This window comes from Stenella coeruleoalba (genome assembly GCF_951394435.1).
Source record: "Stenella coeruleoalba genome assembly, chromosome: 19".
In the NCBI taxonomy this organism is placed as follows: Eukaryota; Metazoa; Chordata; class Mammalia; order Artiodactyla; family Delphinidae; genus Stenella; species Stenella coeruleoalba.
Genome location: NC_137165.1, coordinates 29,277,486 through 29,301,663, shown reverse-complemented (window position 1 = coordinate 29,301,663; position 24,178 = coordinate 29,277,486). Strand labels below are relative to the sequence as shown.

General features: G+C 38.1%; 1 protein-coding gene across 1 annotated transcript in view; it reads right to left on the bottom strand.

The window, feature by feature from the left end:
• ANKFN1 (ankyrin repeat and fibronectin type III domain containing 1) overlaps nucleotides 1–24,178 on the bottom strand; it is a gene marked incomplete at its 3' end in the record, with an annotated part of 139,010 nt that overhangs the window by 96,482 nt on the left and 18,350 nt on the right. The window lies entirely within an intron of this gene.

The following is a 24,178-nucleotide window of genomic DNA, read 5'->3' as shown; positions in this document are numbered from 1 at the left end:
TTTGCCATTTGGAAAGGTGAAAAGTGATAGCTCAGGTCAGTTTTTAATTCCATTTCTTTAATAATGAGAGAACTTGAACTTCTTTTTATATGCTTAGGAGCCATCTGTGTTTCTCTATGAACTATCCTTCTCTCATTTTTTCTTAGAGACTTTAAAAGCTGTTTGTATGTTAGAAAGATGAGCCTGTTCCTATTGTATGAAGTTTTGTCTTTTTTATGTTGCTAAAGTTCTTCCTGCTGAAGATATTTTTTTAACGAGGTTGAATTTATTCTAGATTTTGAGTCATGGTTATAAAGGCTGTTCCTATTTTAGTTGTAAAGGATTTCTCTCATGTTTTCTTCTAGAACTTTTATGATTATATTTTATTTACATTGAACTCTCTGATCTCTTTACAATTTATCCTGGAATAAACTGTGAGACACTAATTCAATTACATTTTATTTTTCTATTCAATAACCCTCTTATTGAATTGTACATCTTTTCCCCACTGATTTGTGATACCACTTTTATCTTATTTTAAATTCCTGCATTTAGAGCTACTAACGGATTTTCCCTTCTAACCTATTGACTTATTATGCTCCACTATTTCATTGTTTAATTGTTTTGGCTTTATAATGGGTTAGTGTCATGACCTCTATGTTAACCTAATAATAATAATGACAGCATCATCTTACGTATATATAGCATGGTATCATTTACAAAGCATTTTTGCTTATATTACTTCATTTGTTTTGATTCTTATAACATCACACAGGGCAGCCGAGACAGGTGCTTCTGTCCTTATTTTGTACGTGAAGAAACTGAAGCCCAGAGGAGATGAACGGTTTTCCCAAGGTCACAAGCAAAGCTAGTAGGTGGAAGAGTGATGGCTTTTCTCTTAGTGTTACCTCTGCCAATTCATAGTACACCTCTCAGAATATTTCACATATTCCCTAAGATTTCTCTACACCAGAGAGGTTGTTCATTCCCATAGATTAACTCTGTGCTATAGAGTTCTAAGTCTTGCAGATCATCAGCTTTATCTAAACTTCTTTGGATTGAAAAAGGGACAAAATCATGAAAATCGTAGAATGTTAGAGCAGGAGGAGACCTGAGAGATCATAGACTATCCTGGTCATTTTATAAAAAGAGGAAACTGAAGCTCAGAGAAGCTGTGAAATCTGTGCCCAAGGTCATACAGTTTCTAAGAAGTCAGGGTCAAGTCAGAACTCAGAGATAGTCGTTTTCACTTGGTATAATAATGAAGAGAAGGACAAAAATATTGTATGTACTTTACTGAAACTCATCATCTCCATGTTTTTAAGCACCTCCAGGACCAGAAATAATAGGTGTGAATTCATTCATTCATTCATTCATTCAACAAATAATCATGTACCACCTGCCAAGCACTGTGCTTGTCATTGGGTTGATAATGGTGAACTAAAAGTAGGCACAGTCCTTGCCTTCATGGAGAATATAGTCTAGTAAGAGGAACAGATATCAAGCAAATAATAAATGGATAAAGGTGTAATTACAAACTGGGAAAAGACTATAAGGGAAACTTACATGGTGCTCTGAAAGAATATAACAGGAAGACTTAATTATTTAGACTGTAGAGTCTGGAAAACATCCTGCTGTTCCCCCCACCCCCAAAACTGCCTTGCCACGTTGTCCTGAGGCATCTCTGTGGAGACCTAAGATTCCATGGATCAGTTTGAAAACCACTGAGCTAATCTTATTCCCTCATTTCTTCAGAGGAGAGAACTGTGGCTGAAAGAGGAGACATGACTTACCGAGGGATGTCACTTAGCTAGTTCGAGTAGAACCAGGACTAGAACAGCAGCCTCCTGACTTTTTGGTTAGTACCCCGCTTACTGTATAATGAATGACCTCTTAGTGCAGACTCGTGCTCTGCTACCAGAATTTGCAATGACACCATCCTTCATGGATCATGGGCTCCCAGGAGACTGTGTTACTTTGACTTAAGTTATACCATGCCATAATCAGCGCACTGTAGAGAACAGGCAAATCAAGATTTGACAAACACTTGCCAATAAAGCTAGGTAGTTTTTATTTTATTTATTTATTTTTTGGCTGTGTCACACGGCTTGTGGGATTTTAGTTCCCCGACCAGGGATTGAACCCAGGCCCTCAGCAGTGAGAGTGCAGAGTCCTAACCACTGGACTGCCAGGCAGTTCCTGGCTAGGTGGTTTTTAGAATGCAGTTTATCTCATTTTCCTTGAGTGGGATATCAGTTATTGTACTTAAGGGTGGGATGAATATCCCTAAACCAATGCACATTTTTAGAATTTAAACCACTTTGTAGAATATCTTAAACCCTTCCTTTGTCAATGGACAACTCTTTTTTGGCAATCAACAGTTTGACCTAAGTTCTCCCGACCAATTGTTTCACTCCATCAGTGTAGTCCTTAGCACAGACTTAATCTGAAGTAGAAATGATTGATCAGAATAGAAGAGATTTAACTCCATTTATTTAGATGTGGTTCCTGTGTGTGCCCTGTGCTCATCAATCATGGATGTGCTTCCATTTACCACCTGGGACAGGGGGATTAGGCAGGGGTGATGGATTCTCAACTTATTTAGATGCTCTTTCTTGTAAATGAGAGCTCCTTCACTCATTATGCCTCCCCTCCTTTTCTTAATTTTATTTTTCTTTTCTTTGGGGATGGGGTAGAGTGGTAGAATAGGAGAGTTTTAATATTATTTCCCACATCCATATTTAGCTATTTATAACTGTGTGACTCAGAAGTGATAGAAAAATCAGGACTGATTTTAAAATGGAGGAAAAATTACCCTTTTTATAAAGGGTTAAAGAATGATTACTGTATTAGATTTTAATTTTGAAAAATCAAAATTTCTTTTGTAGATGTGTTTTTGTTTGCTAACTTTCATGGCTGCATTTGAACATAACTTGATGTTTTGAGAATTTTTATACATATGCAAACCCTTCTCTTAAATACATCCAATAATTATAGTGCTTAATTTTTAAAAAAATGGAGGAAAAATTAGTAGAACTCTCCTTTTAAGAAATATTCCAAAGTGCAGGAAAGACTCTAAATACAGAGATGTTCATGACAGCAGCATTTATAATAGTGAAATAGTTGGAAGCAACTTGAATAGCCAACACTCAATAAAATATAGATATATTCCATATAATGGTAAATATGGATGAAAACAGTGCTTCAGAGCAGAAGTTGTAACATGGGGATGTGAAGAGGAGAAGGCAGTACAGTATAGTCATTAAGAGTAGAGGCTCTGGGCTCGATGACTGAGGTTCAGTTGAACTCTGGCGTGGCCATAGGACCTTCAGCAAGTTCCTCTCTTTGCCTTAGGTTCCCCATTCATGAGGAGAGGATGATAATTATACTATTCCGTAGGGCTGTACGAGGTTTAGAAGAAGCAATGCTTGTAAAGCCTTGACCCAGTGCCTGGTACCTGGCTTGACAAATGTTCACCGTTATTATTAAATATATTATATCAGTTTTAATGGATATGTCAAGAAATACTGGACATTCCTTCAAGAAGTAGATTTCTTTGGGATGTAGGATTAAGGGTGAGTGATTTGTTTCTTCGTTTAAAATTTCTGTTCTTTGCAATGTTCTGTAATTATTATGCTTGATTTTCCTTTTGTCCTTCCACCCTCTTTTCACCCCAGAAGTTTTTTTTTACCTTTACTGTGCTGCTCTGTGTTCCTCTGGGGGCTGACCTTTGTGCATACATTCCCCAGGGCTTTTTGCCCTGCAACTTCTAGTTGGGCTCATCCAGTGCCTCAATCTGGTGGTAGGTGTGTCCTTTCTCACAGCAACTCCTGACTGGTGTCCCAACTCCAGCTTTTCCCCTTACCCCTTCAGGAGTAGGGGTGATAACAGCTTCCCAGTGTTGCTGGTCCTGCATGCTTTGCTATCTCTTGTTCATTTATGAGCCCTGATCAATCCTCTGTAAATAATCCCTTTCTTCAGAATTCAAGCTGAGTGTGTTTTCTGCTGGGACCCTGGATGGTACAAGGAGCATACATAATTTTTATAATTGGAAAATTTGTACAAAGGACCTCCCCCGCCTCCCACCTCCCAAAAGGAAGCACTCTTCACGACGTGGAGAGGCCTCTCAGTTTCCAGACTTCAGGGTGATTATTTTTGTTTCATTTTTGAGCCCTCACATGAAATTAGGCTTTAGGCTAGAACACCTATTTCTTAGAAAAACACACTTTCTCCTGGAGAGAAATTCTAGAAAGCAGTCGCGGGCTATTGACAAACTATAATGCTGTAAAGGGTTCTGGCCAAAAAGGAATCAAGAGAAAATCTCCATGGGGAGAAGGTGGCTCGGAAAGTGGCTCATCATCTGTGGTGCCAGCTGTGTGCCCAGTTGGGCAGTCACGGACAGAGCTGTGCCTTGAGTGGAGACCTGCCTCTGTGGCCACTGGAAACTCACCAGCCCCTGTGGCGTCTGGGCTCAGCAACTGCCAGGCTCCTAGGGGGTAAGTGATACAGTTTGTTCAGTCCGGGGGTGGGTATGGTGGTATGAGGCAGTGGTGGGGCTGGCTGACGGGGAAAGCGGGGCTCGGCACGTTACAGCGCACTGCTCCGCTGTTACATCTCTAGTGACAGGCTGACTTTTCCTCAGGAGGAAGTGTGGGGAGGAAGCTCACAGTTGCAGGGCAGTAAAGAGCTGCCCGGTGAGCCTCTCTCTCCGCCAAGAGGCTTCATGGCTCCAGAGTTCCAGAGGGGTGTGCGATGGGGAGGAGGGAGAAATAAGCTTCTGTACTCAATAGTGACGTGATCACCTTTGCAGAAAGTTCCCAGTGGCAAGTGTGTTGAAGACAGCGAGCTTAGGGGAGCCAGCATAGTACAGAAGAGTGAAACTGAAGGCAAGGGGAGGGGCTCTGAGAAGAGAACTCTAAACTACTTATAAAGGACAGGGGTGAAGGGGGAGGCTCAATAAAAGAGGGTGTTGGACAAAGCCAGTTAAAAACTCCAGCCTCAACACTTTGGTCAGTGGCAGGCCCTATTTTCCTTACACTGCGAACTGAATTCTTAGGTGAGTGAGCTTAATTTTCTACACTAACCTCTAAGCCCCATTATCAAGGGGACTGTGTTTATTGTGTTCATTGTGACAGTGAATTAATTGACTACCCCCCATAAAAATGTTGAGCCCTGTGCCAAGTTCTAGGAACACGGAGATAAACAAAAGTCCCTGTTCGCGTGAGGCTTACCGTCTGAAGGGAGGGATAGGTATCAAAAAACACGACCACACATTAACAGCCTAGCTGCATATTAGAGCCATCTCATGGCTCTTGAAAAATATCTATGCTTGGGTTCCTACCCTGCGAAGACTCAGATTTGATTGGTCTTGGAATCGACCCTGGTATGGATCCTAAATGACTCTATTGTTCGGCATAGTCTGAGAATTCCTGTTCTAAATACTCTCAGGGTTTTATGAAACATTATTCCCAGGAAACATCCAATGATGCTCAAGTTGAACTTGGGAAATAATTTATTATATGTATTAGATATTAAAGACTCCAATAAGTTATATAGTAAAGAAACCTATTTAAACTTAAAAATATATCACAGAAGTAAAGATGTTTGCAAACCGAGACCACTACTTTGGAGGAAAGGTGAAAGACATGATAGAACTTATAATAGGCCTGATTTATATTAAATACTTGAAAATGCTTCCCTGAGCTCTAATAAGCTCTATTACTTATAATAGAGCCATGAACAATCAGTGGGCAATGGGAGAGCAATGTTCTAGGCAGAGGGATCATTGTTTTTTTAACTGAAGTATAGTTGATTTACAATGTTTTGTTAGTTTCTGGTGTACAGCAAAGTGACTCAGTTATATATTTATATATATATGTATATATATTCTTTTTCATACTCTTTTCCATTATGGTTTATCCCAGGAGATTGGATAGAGTTCCCTGTGCTGTACGGTAGGACCTTGTTACATTTAGACCTATTCTAAATGTAATAGTTTGCATCTACCAACCCCAAACTCCCAGTCCATCCCTCCCCCACCCCCCTCCCCCTTGGCAACCACAAGTCTGATGTCTGTGAGTCTGTTTCTGTTTCATAAATAAGTTCATTGTGTCATATTTTAGATTCCACATGTAAGTGATATCATATGGTATTTGTCTTTTTCTTAGTTCACTTCGTATGATAATTTCTAGGACCATCCATATTGCTGCAAATGGCATTATTTTGTTCTTTTTTATGGTTGAGTAATATTCCATTGTATGTATATATGTGTGTGTGTGTGTATGTATGTGTGTGTGTGTGTGTGTGTGTGTGTGTATATATATTACATCTTCTTTATCCATTCATCTGTGGATGGGTCGATGGACATTTAGGTTGCTTCCATGTCTTGGTTATTGTAAATAGTGCTGCTGTGAACATTGGGGTGCATGTATACTTTCGAATTAGTTTTCTCCAGATATTTGCCCAGGAGTGGTATTGCTGGATCATATGGCAACTCGATTTTTAGTTTTTTAAGGAACCTCCATACTGTTTTCCATAGTGGCTGCACCAATTTACATTCCCACCAACAGTGTAGGATGGTTCCCTTTTCTGCACACCCTCTCCAGCATTTGTTTTTTGTACACTTTTTTTTTTTAAGCAAAAAAGAAATTTATTGGAAGGATTTCTGGGACCTCACAAAATTGACAAGAAAGCTGAAGCACCAGACATGAAAAATGTGCGAGTGAAGAGGTCAGGCAGCTGAAAGCACAGCCGAGGTCAGACCCCAGGAGCAGTATGAATGGGAAACCACTTGGCTCTGCTGCTACCACCATAAAAATCTCCAACTGTTTCAGGTTCTTTGTGTCACCAGGTCAAGCTTCAAGTCCTAGGTGGGGGCATCCAGTTGACTAAACTTAAAACATTCCCACAGCCAGGGAGAAGGAAAGAGAAGACATCCTCTTTTTGTTTTTTTTTTTTTAATGGGAAGTAGAGTCCTGCCATTCACTTCATTTGTGACTTATTTCAAGTAGCAGAAGTGTTCATATGCCAGATAATCCTCCTCCATTTTGGAATAGTAGACCAATTTCCACTTGGTAGTCAGGATCAATTATGCCAGCTAACACCATAATTCCCTTCTTTGCCTGTTGTTCCAGAGGCATGAGGAATCTGACGTTCTTGAGTGGCAGCTTTAACTTCCAGTTCAGTGGAATCATGGTTATATTACCTGGTGGAAACATTCTTCCTTCTAGAATTAAAACCACTACAAAAACTCCTCAAATCACAAAGGAAGCCAGCAGCATAGAAAGCAAAGAGGAAATGATCTGCTAATATTGGAGAGTCTCCTGCAGAGGTGGAGGGCAGCTGTGGCTCATTGTATGGACAGAGACACAGGCAGTGGCAGCCCTGGGAAGTTCTCATTGGTGTGAGCCCTCTCAGAGGCCGCCATTTTCGTAAGACCTGGCCCCACCCCTATTTGTACATCTCACACCAGTCAGAATGGCCATCATTAAAAAGTGTGCAAATAGGGGTGGGGCCAGGTCTTAAGAAAATGGCGGCCTCTGAGAGGGCTCACACCAATGAGATTTGCATTTCTGTAACAACTAGTGATGTTGAACATCTTTTCATATGCCTGTTGGCCATCTGTATGTCTTCTTTGGATAAATGTCTATTTAGGTCTTCTGCCCATTTTTTGATTGGGTAGGTTTTTTTTTGTTTGTTATTGAGTTGTATGAGCTGTTTGTATATTATGGCTATTAATCCCTTGTTGGTTGCATCGTTTGCAAATATTTTCTCCCAGTCCATAGGTTATCTGTTCTTTTTTTTTTGAATTTTATTTTATTTTTTATACAGCAGGTACATATTAGCTATCTATTTAATACATATTAGTGTATATATGTCAATCCCAATTTCCCAATTCATCGCACACCCCACCTCCCCTGCTTTCCCCCCTTGGTGTCCATACGTTTGTCCTCTACATCTGTGTCTCTATTTCTGCCTTGCAAACTGGCTCCTCTGTACCATTTTTATAGATTCCACATATATGCGTTAATATTGGTTTTTCTCTTTATGATTTACTTCACTCTGTGTGACAGTCCCTAGGTCCATCCATGTCTCTACAAATAACTCAGTTTCGTTCCTTTTTATGGCTGAGTAATATTCCATTGCATATATGTACCACATCTTCTTTATCCATTTGTCTATTGATGGGCATTTCGGTTGCTTCCGTGATCGGGCTGTTGTAAATAGTGCTGCAGTGAACATTGGGGTGCATGTGTCTTTTTGAATTCTGGTTTTCTCTGGGTATATATATGCCCAGTAGTGGGATTGCTGTGTCATATGGTATTTCTATTTTTAGTTTTTTAAGGAACCTCCATACTGTTCTTCATAGTGGCTGTATCAATTTACATTCCCACCAGCAGTGCAAGAGGGTTCCCTTTACTCCACACCCTCTCCAGCATTTGTTGTTTGTAGATTTTCTGATGTTGCCCATTCTAATAGGTGTGATATGATACTTCATTGTAGTTTTGATTTGCATTTCTCTAATAATTAGTGATGTTGAACAGCTTTTCATATGCCTCTTGGCCATCTGTATGTCTTCTTTGGAGAAATGTCTATTTAGGTCTTCTGCCCATTTTTTATTGGTTATTTTTTTTAATATTGAGCTGCATGAGCTCAATATATATATTTATATATGTAAATATATAAATATTTATATATTTTGTAGATTAATCCTTTGTCCATTGATTCATTTGCAAATATTTTCTTCCATTCTGAGGGTTGTCTTTTCATCTAGTTTATAGTTTCCTTTGCTGTGAAGTTTCATTAGGTCCCATTTGTTTATTTTTGTTTTTATTTCCATTACTCTAGAATGTGGGTCAAAAAAGATCTTGCTCTGATTTATGTCAAAGAGTGTTCTTCCTATGTTTTCCTCTAAGAGTTTTACAATGTCTGGTCTTAAAATTTAGGTCTTTAATCCATTTTGAGTTTATTTTTGTGTATGGTGTTAGGGAGTTTTCTAATTTCATTCTTTTGCATGTAGCTGCCCAGTTTTCCAGCACCACTTATTGAAGAGACTGTCTTTTTTCCACTGTATATCCCTGCCTCCTTTGTCATAGATTAGTTGACCATAGGTGCATGGGTTTATCTTTGGGCTTTCTATCCTGTTCCATTGATCTATATTTCTCTTTTTGTGCCAGTACCATATTGTCTTGATTACTGTAGCTTTGTTGTATAGTCTGAAGTCAGGGGGTCTGATTCCTCCAGCTCAGTTTTTTTTTCCCTCAAGATTGCTTTGGCTATTCGGAGTCTTTTGTGTCTCCATACAAATTATAAGAGTTTTTTGTTCTAGTTCTGTAAAAAATGCCATTAGCAATTTGATAGGGATTGCATTGAATCTGTAGATTGCTTTGGGTAGTTTACTCATTTTCACAGTATTGATTCTTCCAATCCAAGAACATGGTATATCTCTCCATCTGTTTGTGTCATCTTTGATTTCTTTCATCAGAATCTTATAGTTTTCTGAGTACAGGTATTTTACCTCCTTAGGTAGGTTTATTCCTAGGTATTTTATTCTTTTTGTTGCAGTGGTGAATGGGATTGTTTCCTTAATTTCTCTTTCTGACCTTTCGTTGTTAGTGTATAGGAATGCAAGAAATCTCTGTGCATTAATTCTGTATCCTGCAACTTTACCACATTCATTGATTAGCTCTAGCAGTTTTCTGGTGACATCTTTGGGATTATCTATGTATAGTATCATATCATCTGCAAACAGTGACAGTTTTACTTCTTCTTTTCCAATTTGTATTCCTTTTATTTCTTTTTCTTCTCTGATTGCCATGGGTAGGACTTCCAAAACTATGTTGAATGATAGTGGCAAGAGTGGACATCCTTGTCTTGTTCCTGATCTTAGGGGAAATGCTTTCAGTTTTTCACCATTGAGAATGATGTTTGCTGTGGGTTTGTCATATGTGGCGTTTATTATGTTGAGGTAGGTTCTCTCTATGCCCACTTTCTGGAGAGTTTTTTTTTTTTTTTTTTTTTTTTTGCGGTATGCGGGCCTCTCACTGCTGCGGCCCCTCCTGCTGTGGAGCGCAGGCTCCAGACGCGCAGGCTCAGCGGCCATGGCTCATGGGCCCAGCCGCTCCGCGGCACGTGGGATCCTTCCGGACTGGGGCACGAACCTGTGTCCCCTGCATCGGCAGGCGGACTCCCAACCACTGCGCCACCAGGGAAGCCCCTGGAGAGTTTTAATCATAAATGGGCGTTGAATTTTGTCAAAAGCCTTTTCTGCATCTATTGAGATGATCATATGGTTTTTATTCTTCAGTTTGTTAATATGGTGTATTACATTGATTGATTTGCATATATTGAAGAATCCTTGCATCCTTGTATAAATCCCACTTGATCATGGTGTATGATTCTTTCAATGTGTTGTTGGATTCTGTTTGCTAGTATTTTGTTGAGGATTTTTGCATATATGTTCATCAGTGATTTTGATCTGTAATTTTCCTTTTTTTGTAATATCTTTGTCTGGTTTTGGTATCAGGGTGATGATGGCCTTGAAGAATGAGGTTGGGAGTGTTCCTTCCTCTGCAATTCTTTGGAAGAGTTTGAGAAGGATGGGTGTTAGCTTTTCTCTAAATGTTTGGTATAATTCACCTGTGAAGCCATCTGGTCCTGGATTTCGTTTGTTGGAAGATTTTTAATCACAGTTTCAATTTCATTACTTGTGATTGGTCTGTTCATATTTTCTATTCCTGGTTCAGTCTTGGAAGGCTATACCTTTCTAAGAATTTGTCCTTTTCTCCAGGTTGTCCATTTTATTGGCATAGAGTTGCTTGTAGTAGTCTCTTAGGATGCTTTGTACTTCTGTGGTGTCCATTGTAACTTTTCCTTTTTCATTTCTAATTTTATTGATTTGAGTTCTCTCCCTCTTTTTCTTGATGAGTCTGGCCAAAGGTTAATCAACTTTATTTATCTTCTTAGAGAACCAGCTTTTAGTTTTATTGATCTATGCTATTGTTTTCTTTGTTTCTATTTCATTTATTTCTGCTCTGATCTTGATGATTTCTTTCCTTCTACTAACTTTGGGTTTTGTTTGTTCTTCTTTCTCTAGTTCCTTTAGGTGTACAGTTAGATTGTTTATTTGAGATTTTTCTTGTTTCTTGAGATAGGATTGTATTGCTGTAAACTTCCCTCTTAGAACTGCTTTTGCTGCATCCCATACATTTTGGATCATCGTGTTTTCATTGTCATTTGTCTCTAGGTATTTTTTGTTTTCCTCTTTGATTTCTTCATTGATTTCTTGGTTATTTTGTAAAGTATTGTTTAGACTCCCTGTGTTTGTGCTTTTTATGGGTTTTTTCCCTATAATTTGTTTCTAATCTCAAAGCGTTGTGGTCAGAAAAGGTGCTTGATATGATTTCAGTTTTCTTAAATTTACCGAGGCTTGATTTGTGACCCAAGATGTGATCTATCCTGGAGAACTTTCCATGTGCACTTGAGAAGAAAGTGTAATCTGCTGTTTCTGGATGGAATGTCCTATAAATATCAATTAAATCTATCTTGTCTATTGTGGCATTTAAGGCTTGTGTTTCCTTATTAATTTTCTGTCTGGATGATCTGCACATTTGTGTAAGTGAGGTGTTAAAGTCCCCCACTGTTACTGTGTTACTGTCGATTTCCTATTTTATAGCTGTTAGCTTTTGCCTTATGTATTGTGGTGCTCCTATGTTGGGTGCATATATATTTATAATTGTTATACCTTCTTCTTGGATTGATCCCTTGATCATTATGTACTGTCCTTCCTTGTCTCTTGTAACATACTTTATTTTAAAGTCATTTTATCTGATATGAGTATTGCTACTTCAGCTTTCTTTTGATTTCCATTGGCATGGAATATCTTTTACCATCCCCACTCTTTCAGTCTGTATGTGTCCCTAGATCTGCAGTGGGTCTCTTGTAGGTTGCATATATATTGGTCTTGTTTTTGTATCCATTCAGCAAGCCTGTGTCTTTTGCTTGGAGCATTTAATCCCTTCACATTTAAGGTAATTATCGATATGTATGTTCCTGTTACCATTTTCTTAATTGTTTTGGGTTTGTTTTTGTAGGTCCTTTTCTTCTCTTGTGTTTCCCACTTAGAGAAGTTCCTTTAGCATTTGTTGTATGGTTTTGGTGGTGCTGAATTCTCTTAGCTTTTGCTTGTCTGTAAAGCTTTTGATTTCTCCATCGAATCTGAATGAGATCCTTGCCGGGTAGAGCAATATTGGTTACAGGTACTTCCCTTTCATCACTTTAAATATATCATGCCACTCCCTTCTGGCTTGTAGAGTTTCTGCTGAGAAGTCAGCTGTTAACCTTATGTGAGTTCTCTTGAATGTTATTTGTCGTTTTTCCCTGTTGCTTTTAATAATTTGTCTTTAATTTTTGTCAGTGTGATTACTAAATGTCTTGGTGTGTTTCCCCTTGGGTTTATCCTTCCTGAGACTCTCTGTGTTTCCTGGACTTGGGTGGCTATTTCCTGGAAATTTTTGACAAAAATCTTTTCAGATATTTTCTCAGGTCCTTCCTCTCTCTCTTCTCCTTCTGGGACCCCTATAATGTGAATGTTGGTGCATTTAATGTTGTCTCAGAGGTCTCTTAGGCTGTCTTCATTTCTTTTCATTCTTTTTTCTTTGTTCTGTTCTGTGACGGTAAATTCCACCATTCTGCCTTCCAGGTTACTTATCCGTTCTTCTGCCTCAGGTATTCTGCTATTGATTCCTTCTAAGGTATTTTTCATTTCAGTTTTTGTATTGTTCATCTGTTTGTTTGTTCTTTAATTCTTCTAGGTGTTTGGTCTTTAATTCTTCTAGGTCTTTGTTAAACATTTCTTGCATTCTCTCGATCTTGGCCTCGGTTCTTTTTCCAATGTCCTGGATCATCTTCACTATCATTATTCTGATTTCTTTTTCTGGAAGGTTGCCTATCTGCTTCATTTAGCTTTTTTAGCTTTTTTAGCTTCATTTAGCTTTTTTTCATTTAGCACTTCATTTAGATTTTTTTCTGGGGCTTTATCTTGTTCCTTCATTTGGAACATAGTCCTCTGCCTCTTCATCTTGTCTGTCTTTCTGTGAATGTGGTTTTCGTTCCACAGGCTGCAGGGTTGTAGTACTTGTTGCTTCTGCTCTCTGCTCTCTGGTGGATGAGGCTTATCTGAGAGGCTTGTGCAAGCTTCCTGATGGGAGGGACTGGTGGTGGGTAGAGCTGACTGTTGCTCTGGTGGGCAGAGCTGAGTAAAACTTTAATCTGCTTGTCTGCTGATGGGTGGGGCTGAGTTCCTTCCCTGTTGGTTGTTTGGCCTGAGGTGACCCAGCAGTGGAGCCTGCAGGCTCTTTGGTGTGGCTAATGGTGGACTCTGGGAGGGCTCATGCCAAGGAGTACTTCCCAGAACTTCTGCTGCCAGTGTCCTTGTACCTGTAGTGAGCCACAGCCACCCCCACCTCTGCAGGAGACCCTCCCACACTAGCAGGTAGGTCTGGTTCCGTCTCCTACAGGGTCACTGCTCCTTTCCCTGGTACCTGGTACGTGCACTACTTTGTGTATGCCCTCCAAGAGTGGAGTCTCTGTTTCCCCCAGACCTGTCAAAGTCCTGCAGTCAAATCCTGCTAGGCTTCAAAGTCTGATTCTCTGGGAATTCCTCCTCCTGTTGTGAGACCCCCAGGTTGGGAAGCCTGATGTAGGGCTCAGAACCTTCACTCCAGTGGGTGCACTTCTGTGGTATAATTGTTTTCCAGTTTGTGAGTAGCCCACCCAGCGGTTATGGGATTTGATTTTACAGTGATTATGCCCCTCCTGCCATCTCATTGCAGTTCTCATTTGTCTTTGCACATGGGGTATCTTTTTTGGAGAATTCCAGTGTCTTCCTGTCAATGATTGTTCAGCAGTTAGTTGTGATTCTGGTGCTCTCGCAAGAGGGAGTGAGCGCATGTCCTTCTGCTCCACCATCTTGAACCAATCTCCTCTGGCCTCTTCTTCTATGCTATTAATCTTTATGAGCCTACTGGAGGCTGGAGGAGAGAGTTCATTCCTTGGTTTCTCCAGCTTCTAGAGGCTGCTCGCATTCCTCTGCTTCTGTGTCCCTTCTTGGTGTTCGTTCATTTTGTTTTGGGTTTCCTTTGCCATGCAAAAGCTTATAAGTTTGATTAGGTCCCATTTGTTTATTTTTGCTTTTATTTCTATTGAACTGGAAGACTGACCTAAGAAAACATTGGTACAATTTATGTCAGAGAATGTTCTGCCTGTGTTTTCTCAGAGTTTTATGGTGTCATGTCTTATATTTAAGTCTGTGAGCCATTTTGAGTTTTTTTAGGTGTATGGTGTGTGGGTGTACTCTAACTTCATTGATTTACATGTGGCTGTCCAGCTTTCCCAACACCACTTGCTGAAGAGACTGTGTTTTCTCCATTGTATATTTTTGCCTCCTTTTTCAAAGATTAATTAACTGTAAGTGTGTGGGTTTATTTCTGGGCTCTCTGTTCAGTTCCATTGATCCATATGTCTGTTTTTGTGCCAGTACTATCCTGTTTTGAATACTGTAGCTTTGTAGTATTATCTGAAGTCTGGGAGGGTTATGCCTCCAGCTTTGTTCTTTTTCCTCAGAATTGCTTTGGCAATTCTGGATCTTTTATGGTTCCATATAAATTTTAGGATTGTTTGTTCTAGTTCTGTGCAAAATGTCATGGGTAATTTGATAGGGATTGCATTGAATCTGTAGATTGCTTTATCAGTGTTTTATATTTCTCAGCATATAAGTCTTTCACCTTGGTAAGGTTTATTTCTAAGTATTTTTTAATGTGATTTTACTTTGTCTTTCTGTTATTTCATTGTTAATGTAAAGAAATGCAACAGAGTTCTGTATGTTAATCTTATATCGTGCTACCTTGATGAATTCGTTTATCAGTTCTAGTAGTTTTTGTGTGGAATCTTTAGGGTTTTCTATATGTAATATCATATCATCTTCATATAATGACAGTTTTACCTCTTCTCTTCCAATCTGGAAACCTTTATTTCTTTTTCTTGTCTGCTTGCTGTGGCTAGAACTTCCAATATTATGTTGAATAAAAGTGGTGAGAGTGGGCATCCTTGTTTTGTTCCAGATTTTCATGGGAAAGCTTTCAGCTTTTCACCATTGAGTATTATGTTGGCTGTAGGTTTGTCATGAATAACTTTTATTATGTTCAGATGTGTTCCCTCTTTACCCACTTTGATAAGAGTTATTATCATGAATGGATGTTGAATTTTTTTTTTTTTGCAGCCCACGGGCCCCTCACCGTTGCGGAGCACAGGCTCCGGACGTGCAGGCTCAGCAGCGATGGCTCACGGGCCGAGCCGCTCTGCGGCATGTGGGCTCTTCCTGGACTGGGGCACGAACCCGTGTCCCCTGCATTGGCAGGCGGACTCTCAACCACTGTGCCACCAGGGAAGCCCGGATGTTGAATTTTATCAAATGCTTTTTCTGCATTTATTGAGATGATCATGTGGTTTTTGTCTTTCCTTTTGTTAGTGTGGTTTATCACATTGATTGATTTGCATATTTGGAACCATCCTTGTAACGCTGGGATGAATCCAACTTGACTGTGGTGTATGATCTTTAATTGTGTTGTTAGATTCAGTTTGCTAATATTTTGTTGAGAATTTTTGCATCTGTGTTCATCAAAGATATTGACTGTAATTTTCTTTTTTGGTATTTCCTTTTTCTGGTTTTGGTATCAGGGTGATAGTGGCTTCATAGAATGACTTCGGGGGTGTTCCCCCCTTTTCAATCTTTTGGAAGACTTTGAGAAGGATCAGTACAAGTTCTTCTTTGTATGTTTGGTAGACTTCCCCAGTGAAGCCATCTGGTCCTAGACTTGTTTGCAGGGAGTTGTTTTTGTTTTTTTAAACAGATTCTGTTTCACTTCTAGTGATTGGTCTGTTCAAATTATCTGTTTCATATTGATTCAGTTTTGGTGGACTCTATGTTTGTAGAAACTTGTCCATTTCTTCTAGATTGTTCAATTAGTAGGCATATAATTGTTCATAGTATTCTCTTATTTTTTTTGTATTTCTGCAGTATCAGTTGCTATTTATCCTCTTTCATTTCTTTTATCGTTTATTTGGGTTCTCTCTCTTTTCTTGATGAGACTGGCCAGAGGTTTGTTGATTATGTTTACCCTTTCAAAGAACAAGCTCTTAATTTTATTGATTGTTTTTCTATTTCTTTTAATCTCTATTTTATTTATTTCCTCTCTGATCTTTATTATTTCCTTCCTTCTACTGACTTTAAGTTTTGCTTTTTCTAATTCTTCTAGGTGGTAGTTTGGGTTGTTTGTTTGAGATTTTTTTTGTTTTGTTGAGGAAGGTCTGAATTGCTATGAACTTTCCTCTAAGAACTGCTTTTGCTTCATCCCATAGATTTTGTATGGTTGTGTTTTCATTGTCATTTGTCTCAAGGTATTTTTAATTTTGCCTTTGATTTCATCACTGACCTATTGGTTTTTTAGTAGCATGTTGTTTAGTCTCCATGTAATCTTTGTTTCTCATTTCTCTTTTTGTGGTTGATTTATATTTTCATACTGTTATATCAGAAAAGATGCTTGAAATCATTTCTACCCTCTTAAATTTGTTGAGGGGGTGTTTTGTGTCCTAGTACATGGTCAATACTAGAGAATGTTCCATGTGCACTTGAAAAGAATGTATATCCTGTTTTTTCGGGGTGTAGTGTTCTGAAAATATCATAAGTCTTAACAGTTCTGTTACATCACTTAGGATATCTGTTGCCTTATTGATTTTCCGTCTGGAAGATCTGTCCGTTGATATGAGTGGGGTGTTTAAGTCTCCTACTACTATTGTATTTGGCAAAGGGATCATCATGTGCAAAGAACATGCAGCGGGGGAAATGGTTTAAGATCAGAAAGAAGGCCAGTGCCGCTGGAATGTAGGAGGTGAAGGGAAAAAAGAAAAAGACAAGATTTCTGCCTTCAAGGAACTCCTCATACCTTAGAGAAAAATATTCCAAAAACTCCTTATTACTCTATGGATCTATGCTTTTCCAAATATAATAGGAAGAAGACATCAGTGTCAGGAATAACCCTTCACTAGCTGATATAAAAACCCAGTTTCATGTTTGTCCTTACCTAGCTTACATAATTTTTTGAAATAGCAGATATGCTTTCATAAGTTGTTGGCTTAGGCTAATGCTAGTATTAGGTCATGTTTACTGAGCATACAGCCTGGCTAAGAAAGAGAACTGACTTGGAGATTGAATCAAGATGCCAAACTGACACATGCCTGCCTACCCTTTTTCTCTCCAAATCTCTTAAAAGATAAACAAGGTATGTAAAAATATATCAGTTATTTAGAAAACAAAAAAGTGAGCCATACATACCCATTTCTCTCCTCCTCATTTCCTCCTTAATTTCTAGCAACCACTAATCTGTTCTTTACTTTTATAATTTTGTTATTTCAAGAGTGCTATATAAATGGAATAATACACTGTGTAGCTTTTGAGGATTGGCTTTTTTACTCAGCATAATTCTCTGGAGATTCATCCAGGATGTTGAGTATATCAATAACTTTGTTCCTCTTTATTGCTGAGTAGTATTCAGTGGCATGAAGGTACCACAGTTTGTTTAACCATTCACCTGTTGAAGGGTATCGGAATTGTTACCAGTTTGGGGCTATTACAAATAAAGCTGCTGTAAACATTTGTGTACAGGTTTTTATATGAACACAAAACTTTCACTTTTATAGAATAAATGCCCAGTAGTGCAGTTGGTAAGATGTATGGTATTTTCATGTTTAGTTTTTTAAGAAATTGCCAGACTGTTTTTCAGAGTGCCTGTATCATTTTACATTCCCACCAGCAACGTATGGGTGATCCGATATCTCTGCATTCTGGCCATTTGGTGCTGTCACTATTCTAAATTTTTTGGTACTGTGATATGCATGTAGTAATATTTCTTTGTGGTTTTAATGAGCCTTTCCCTAATGGAAACCTAATGAGTTATTATTATACAGTGGAACATGAGCAGAGAGTATTCTGAGAGGGAAAGTAAAAACTACTCTTGGGAAAATAGGTACCACCCTGAAAGGATCATTTGAAATGAATTTTGAATAAGATAATGGTAAGTAGGGTAAGAAAGAAAAAAATATAATTAGAGATTAGAGGAAAATACGTAGGAAAGGAAATGTAATCAAAGTGTACTACTTGAGTTTGCAGTGTCAAAAACTTACACTCATAATAGTATAAGCATTGTTGCCTTAACTAAAAATAGAAATATAATTATATTGAGAGAATAAGAAAGTGTAGATGAGTGTGGTATTGTGAGAGAGTTAAATTCTTTTCTGTTATAATTCTAATTCCATACATAAGACCTGCAATTGCTAAATCAAAAAATAGCCATAGAAGCTTATTGATTAAAGTAGACAAGTAACTATGAGAAGTGGAGGAGTTAAAAAGCGGCTGGCTCTGAGGGGAAGAAGGATGGTAATAATGGAGCAAATAAGGGTTGTTTTTTCATTATAAATAAGCCTTTCAGTACAAATTTGCTTTTTAATACTATTCTTATAAGGATATATCACTTTGGACAAAAAAAAATTAAAAGTGTTTAGAAAGAGACTCTCAGAGTAAATAAATTTAACTCTATACTTTTTACAAGAGACAAATGTATTTCAAATGTCATGGAAAGGATGAAAATGAAAAGATAGAAAAGACAGGAGGCAAATGGAAGCATAGAAAGCAATGTTAATTACAAACAGAAACTGAGTCAAACAGCATTAAGCAAGACAAATAAAGCAACTTCTCAGAGATCAAAGATTAAAGGGACAAGTACTTTAGAAAAAAAACAGGGATTTAAATAACACACACACACATTCCCGCTTTATACCCAATGGGGTTTACACATTCTTTTCAAACACCAAGTATGGTACATATCCACGATTCATTGGTTAGCCACAGGTAAGAATTTTGAAAAATCTCAACAGGGTACAGTCCACATTTTAAATTTTTCTTATTGTAATAGAATACAATTAGAAATTAACAATAAAACTATGGCAAAAGATATGGCCAGTTAGAAGTTTAAGATAACTCATCTAAAAACTTTGCTTAAAGTGGAAATGAAACAAATTGTAAATTATTTATAAATAAGTGATCATTATAGCAATGCATTTTAAACTTTTTGGGTATGGACAAAACAGTAATCAGGGAAAAATTATAGCCTTAAAATCCATGAATTAGAAACAAAAATAAAGAAGTAAATTAAGTTTTCAAAAAAAAAAAAACTAGGAAAGAAGTAATAAAGTAAACCCACGGAAAGCAATAGGAATTGGCAAAGCTAAAGCCAAACATTAATAAAATAGAAAATAAGCAAGAAACACATTTTATGAATCAGAAAAGTTAATTCTTCAAACAAACCAATAAAATAGACAAATGATCAACAATTCTAAAAAAAAAGGGCACAAATACATGACTTTTGAGGTTCTAAAGGGTCTCTAACCACAGGGGAGATTTAAAAATTGTGTTCAACAGTATATCAATAATCATAATCCAAATGAAACGTCTGTAATTTGGTGAAAGATATCTACCAGAAGATTACAGTAGACATCATACTTAATAGTAAAATATTAGATGCATGTTGACAAAAGCAGGTAAGAGAGAAGAACATCTACTATCCCAGTTACTATACACAATATAATGGGTACTAGAATTCACATTGATTCTGGTTAATGAAGTGAGATCTGAAAAAGAATGCAAAGTATTGGAAAGGAAGGGACAAAATGATCCTTTCTTGAAGATGAAATGACAAAAAGTATTCATGAGGTGCAGGACAATCTACTGGGGAAAAAAAGGCTGTTACTAAGAGAGTTCAGTAAAGCAGTCAACTAAAGATTGTTTTAAAATTACAATAGCTCTTCTACTGTCCCACAATAGCCCATTAGAGAATATCTTGAAAAGAGAGTTCATTTATAATAGCCACAAAAACTGTAAAATATATCCAGCATGAAACTTTACAGGAAAGAAGACCAATAAATAAATAAAATTATTAAATTTTCCTGAATATGTAAAATTCAACTTTATTAGGAAGATATGTCATGGATGGGAAGTCTTTCCAAATTAATTTAGGAGTATGATGGTATCTCAATAAGATTTAAAAAATTAAAGTTGACAAGCCAATTCTAAAATTCATTTTGAAGGGAACATATTACCACAGGGAGGGACTTGCTATACCAGATGTTAAAATATACTATGAAGTTATTATATGGCATTAGCATGAGTATAGGCAGATCAGTGAGACAGAGTATATGAATACATAAACATTTCCACTTCCAGTTTACAATCCCAGAAAAAAATATTCTCACAGGTAAGAGACACATACTAGGATTGCAACATTATGTAACAGGAAAAAAATTGAAACCACCTATGTTCATCCGTGGGAGAATGATTAAATACATTATGGCATCTCTGTCTATGGAATAGCAATACTATACAGCTATTTAAAAGAATGAAGATCCAAACACACTGACATATATATATTGTTGAACTGAAAAAAATCTAGCTGTGTAACTAGACAAATAGTATGATATTTATATTAGAGCACACAAACAAAACTATACATCTGTGTGTATATACATATATGTGTACGTGCATCAAGAAAGGATTTGTAAGGGTATACATTAAACTCATAATAGAGATTAACTTGGTGATAGGGATGTGACCTTGGGGGAAGGGTAAATCTTGACTTCTTATTTTTCATTGGAGTATAGTTGATTTACAGTGTTGCATTGGTTTCAGGTGTACAGCAAACTGATTCAGTTATACATATACATATATCTATTCTTTTTCAGATTCTTTTCCCATTTAGGTTATTACAGAATATTGAGTAGAGTTCCCTCTGCTCTGCAGTAGGTCCTTGTTTGATTATCTGTTTTATAAATAGTAGTGTGTATATGTTAGTCCCAAACTCCTAATTTATCCCTCCCCACCACTTTTCCCTACAAAGGCTTTAATAATTTGCTATTAAAGCCTTTGTAGGGAGGAATTAGGGTGGCAGTTTCTAATTTGTGAGGGAACAAGATGAGAAGAGAGGTGGGGAAGGGCATCATCCAAACCAGGGTGCTGCCCACATGCACTGGAACGACTACAGCAGCATCACGTCATTGGCAGACTCCAAAGTGTGACCACTTCAAGGCCTGCTTTTGAAAAAAAGCTAGAAAATAATTCATCCAGTAGATGGAAAATAGATGCTGCACTGCACCTGTTAAAGGATACCTTCCTATCCACCCCTAACCCTGCAAAGAGCAGTAAAATCACTTTTGAAAATGATTTCTGCTTTGGGACTACTGGGAAATGACATATCCTCTGCAAATGAGAGCTCCAGGTAGGTCACCCAAGGCAGTGAGGAGAAAATGTGGAATGAAGTTCTGGCAATTGTCCAAAGCATCAGTGTATCTGAAATAAGTCTAGTTTTGCTCTGTAAGCCATGAAACCTGGTGAGATGGGACCAAAAGGTGCAAGCATTCTTTGAGTCCAAGGAGGAAACACCTAGAAACAGACTGTAGCTCTCTTAGCTTCATTTCTCTGTTTTCAGGGAAGATGCAGGCAGAAAAGTCCAGGGGGTCTCACTCAAAACTGTTTTCTGGGTTTTAAGCTGAAATTTACACCTTTAATCTCCAAATTGTGATGGCAGCTGGCCTGGTACATTGCCCTCAGGGCCTGAAGAAGGTGTATAAAGGATGCTCTTTAAAATATTTCTGGATATCAACAAACTTTTTTTGAAAAAAGAAAACCCAAACCAAACCAAAACAAAACCCGACATGTTGATGAGTTGAGTGTAAATAAGAAGAAACAGAAGGATTCAGATTTTCTTTCAAAAACTGGCTTAACATGAAGGGGGAGAACATCCAGGTGTCAAAATAGGCTTGAGGTTTTGCTGAACCCAGAAGTTCTGGAGAACAGTATGAGATGTTTTTGCCAAACCCTAAATACTGCAGGGTTAAACCTTCCCTCTAACCCATTAGATAATTGCCATTTCATTTTGTGGATTTCTTAATTGTTTCTTCTCTTTTAATGCAAAAAAAATAGCCTTGTCTCAAGGTAATTTTGCTAATATTTTCATAATTAAATAATTACTTCGACCCTGAATTAAAAACTGTCCTGCTGTCTCTAGGTACAGTAGTCTGGCAGCTGTTTTAAATTTAAATAGCCCTTGAGAGCAGTCAGGTTAAGGACTCAATTTATAACCTTATAAATTAACAGAGGGAAACCTACTCCATAATGCAACAGACAATTCTATTTATAATGCTTAATTAAGCCCCTCCAGTCACTAACAAAACCCATTTGTGACCTTTCATTTCAACCTCCCCCAAATGCAAGTCTCCTGAGATGATATGTGTTAATATGTGAATGTTGATAGAATTTGCTGGCATTATGGTCAGGTATTATATACCTGATGGTCTGGATAAATTAGCTCCTGATAGCTCACTAATCAAATGTAAGAAAATGTCAAGTTGGGCAGCATTGATGAAACCCTTTAGCAAAACCCTGGAGAGAGGTAGAAAGAAAGGAAGATGCCCATGTCTAATATTGCCTGCAAGTCCTTGCTCTGAATTTCAGAAAGTCTTGGCAACCAAGAGAAAGTATCAGAATTGTATTGAAGGATGGCTGTGGGCAGCCATTCTTGATGGCTTGATTTATTTGCTATAAATGAAGGCAGCTTCAGGCTACCTTCTCTTAGCTTAATACAGAAAACCCGAAGTGATAACCAATTCAATGCTGTTTTACCTAAGATATTACAGAGTGGAGTTATCTGGAAAATTCCAAGTAACTCAGAAAGCTACAGGGTGTGGGTAGACTAATGTTTGTAGACATAGGAGTGTCTCCTGGGAACAGTCCCTAGAAGGAGAAAGGAAGCACGTATACTACTCGGACACTTTTGTGGCCCAAGGGAGTAGTAGGGACCTGAACACAGGAATTCTTGGAATATGGCCTGGCATCTTGGAATATGTGTGGAGAGTCTTATCAGGTTTTAGGACCGTTCGGGGTATTTCCATATGTAGAGTCAGCATAATGTGATACTTATGGCTCTGCTGCAAGTCTTTAGGCAATCCTTAATTTCATTGCTTCAGTTTTCTCATCTGCAAAATGGGAACCATACAGTACCTACCTTATAGGGTTGTTGTGAAGAATAAATAGAGTTAATACATATATAGGCTTTAAACAGTGCCTGGTGCATAGTAGGCACTATGTAAGCCTTGGCTGTTATCATCGTAGCATCTCCATAAAATCTTCTCCTGTGGGCTCTCTCCTTTCCCAGTGCTGCTATAGCAGTCAGGTCAGGCTGTTGTGACCTCTCTCCTGAATAGCTTCCTAATTCATTTCCTTATTCTAAATCCATATGTCTTCCAATACATCATACACAGTGTTTGCACTTAAATCTTTGAAAAGTCTACTTCTGATCTTGTCCCTATCTTATTCAGTGGTCTGCAGAGTTCATCACGTAAACTCTAAATTCCTCATTCTACTCCTTCGTCCTAACCCTAGTTTCACTTTCTAATTACATTTCACTGCTTCTTCTCACGAACCCTCCCCTGGAGCCACTGCAAGCTCCGTTACTCTCTTCTACTTGTTCTGGCATGTTTTTGCTTTTATACCTGTGCTCACTGTTCTCTCCACTTGGCGTTCACTTTCCTCCCAATATCTTCTGCTTCACCTCCCAGCTGTCCTTGAAAACAAGTCCTGATTGCCACTGCTACCCTGGGGCCTTTCTGATTCTGTCATTTAACCATCCCTCTTTCTTTTCTGACCTCCAATGTTGTTGTTGTTTTAGTTCTCAACCCTAGTTACCTGCTATTACAGCTATTAATTTATATGCCCCCTATTCCATATCTTAGCCTCTGAGACCTGTAAATCAAGGCTGATTCTTTAGTGTGTCCTACTCAGTCCTGTCCTGAACCGTATGCTATGCACAGAGCAGGCCCTCTGCAAACAGGAATTAAATATTAATACTAATATTAATTGGGTCTGTGACTTATTCTTAGTCACTTTATTGCTCTGTGTTTGACTGCCTATGGAAATATTTCAACTCCAAAAAGTAAATAGGATGAAAAAATACCATCAGCAGGAAAAACAAACATACAAAATGCACAATTGATCTCCAAACAATGGATTGTTTTTTAAGAAGGAGCAGTCACAAAAATA